This window comes from Choloepus didactylus (assembly GCF_015220235.1).
Source record: "Choloepus didactylus isolate mChoDid1 chromosome X unlocalized genomic scaffold, mChoDid1.pri SUPER_X_unloc1, whole genome shotgun sequence".
Lineage (NCBI taxonomy): Eukaryota > Metazoa > Chordata > Mammalia > Pilosa > Megalonychidae > Choloepus > Choloepus didactylus.
The window spans coordinates 2,124,625-2,127,286 of NW_023637621.1; the positions used below are offsets into that span (position 1 = coordinate 2,124,625).

The following is a 2,662-nucleotide window of genomic DNA, read 5'->3' on the forward strand; positions in this document are numbered from 1 at the left end:
AATGTCAACTGATTGCAGATGCTGATCCCATCTACAAAATACCCCCACTGCATCTAGGTTAGTATTTGGCTAAACTCCTAGCCAAGTTGACACATAAAATTAACTATCACAGAGGGCAAGCTTCTTGCAGGGCTGTGCATGATTCCAGTGTTTAAAGATCTGTACTTTTTATGCAAATGGTCCCTCCACAAATGTCAACAACTTTGTTTGGTTTTCCAATGAAGAAAGAGTTATTTCTTCCACAAAAATATGGAGCATTTCACAAATTTGCACATCATCCTTGGTCAGAGACCAAGCTAATCTTCTCTGATTCATTCCAGTCTTAGAACCTATGCTGATGAAGTGAGCACCCACCAGTAATTGTTGATGGAAACTGTACCCTGTGTGGTTTGCAAAAATGCCACAGGTTATGTGCAAACTGTGATTCTGGGACTGTGCATTTGTGCACAGCTGATGGTGTGTGGGTGCTTAATTAAGGCTTAATTAAAGGCAAGTGGGAGGACTTAAAATGGGTTGTGTGTAATTTTGTATGGAGAGTATAATTTATTCCAGGGTGTATTACTTCCACTTCCTTGCATACCACCTGTCTCCTTCCACCCCTGAGATGTTCATGGCTCTGTTACTCTTCAGCTGGGGGCCAACTACTCACTCTGCTTTTTCTTTAACATGACATTTAGGGATGCTTTATGTTTTGGTTTGATAAAGTTGCCAGAATGCAATATACCAGAAATGGGTTGGTTTTTACGATGGGGATTTATCAGCTTACAAGTTTACAGTTCTGAGGCCATGAATATTATCCAAATTAAGATATCAACAGGAAGATACCTTCTCTGAAGACAGGCTACTGGTGAGCTTGGGCTCCTCTGTCAGATAGCAAGGCACATGGTAATGTCTGCTGGTCCTTCTCTCTGAGGTTTCATTGCTTCCAGCTTCTGACTCCTGTGGCTTCCCCTCTCAGCTTCTGTGGGTCTGTCCTTGTTTCTCAGCTTCTCTGGGGATTTTTCCATGAGTTTCTCTAGGTTTTCTGTGTGTCCTTTATCCTCTAATAATGGACTCCAGTAAGAGGATTAAGACACACCTTGAATGGTGTGGGTCACATCTCAACTGAAATAGCCTAATGAAAAGATCCCACCTATACTAGGTCTACATCCACAGGAATGGATTAAAAGAACATGATCTTTTCTGAGGTACATACAGCTTCAAACCAACACAGTTTCTGATGGAGTTAAGCATGTCACCATGGCATTTGGTGTCCTCTCTGGACTCCCAAAGAATGAAACAATGTTGCAGCCTTGCTAAAGAAGCAAGGGTATAGCACAGGACTCATAAGTAAGAGGCAAGCCTTGATGCTACTTACACATTGCAAGGTAATCGTAGTCTCTCTTATGTAATTGATTCATTGTTTTCTTGGAAACTCCTTCTTCAAAAGTATTTTAGCATCTTCACCATGGCAGAGGGGCCATCTTCATGATCCGGGGTGTATACTACATCTTCTGCCATTTTACTCACAATCTCCTACCTTGCACACCTCTCTCCAATGTTATCCTGCTTGTGTTTCCCATGCTTTTGTACAAAAATGTTTACCTGCCTTCTGTAGAACTGTTCCTCACCATTGTGTTTTGGCTCACATGGGACTCATGAGGTCATGCCTCACCCCCGTTTCCAGAATGAATCACACATCTTCATCTTTTTCAAACATGGTTCAGGCATGACTGAAGACCTCTTCCAACCTGATCCTCAAAGCTAGGACAGGTGGTGTTTCCATATTGCCACGTGTCCCTTCTCATCTCTGGGGCATACCACACTGTACTATGATTATCTCTGTCTGCATTTGTTCTTTGCAAACTCTGAAAGCCTTCCTCTCAGGCACCATGTGTAATTTGAGGAATTAAATGCAGTCCTCCAAAGAACATATACATCATTGTGATATCATTAACTTTTTATTGGGTGTAAAATTTGATGATTTTTAACAAATGATACACATCACCCAAATCCATTGTCCCTGGATGTTCCCTTCTGCCCCTCCCACATTCCACTGCAGAAGCTTCTGTTCTGATTTCTATTACCATGAATTAATTTTTCCTTTTCTTTAACTTCGTATTAATGGGGTCCTGAATGTCATACTTTATGTACTCTTTGCATGTCTCATTTATTTTGTTTGACAATGTTTTTGAGATCTATCCATGTGATCACCTGTATCAGAAATTTGTTTCTTTTCATCTGCTAGAATGAATACACAATTTTTTTTGTCATCTAGTCACTGATTGATAGACATTTGGGTTGTTTCAAATATGGGGAAGCTTCTCTGAGCATTTTTGTAGAAGGTTTTGTGGACATATGTTTTAATTTCTCTTAGCTAAATACCTAAGAAGTCAATTACTGGGTTGTAAGTGCTATACGTAACTTTATGAGAAACTGCTAAATATTTTTCCTAAGTGATTGTACCATTTTACACTTTCACCAGCAGTATATGAATGCTCCAGTTGCTCCATATTCTCACATATATTAATATTACCAGTGTTTTACTTTCATCCTTCTAATATGTAGGCAGTAATATCTTATTATAGTTTTTTTATTTTTACACATAGATCACACTACTTATCACCTTAGAAATTAACACCATTTGCCTTTGGTAGACACAATATTCAGCTTCTAAGGTTCT

At 39.5% G+C, this 2,662-nt stretch overlaps 1 non-coding gene across 1 annotated transcript; it reads right to left on the bottom strand.

Annotated features, from left to right (window-relative positions):
* Window positions 1-243: 243 nt before the first annotated feature.
* On the bottom strand, window positions 244-350 carry LOC119525843. Its single transcript, XR_005215032.1, has one exon. It is a non-coding gene; the product is annotated as a U6 spliceosomal RNA (small nuclear RNA).
* Window positions 351-2,662: the final 2,312 nt, after the last annotated feature.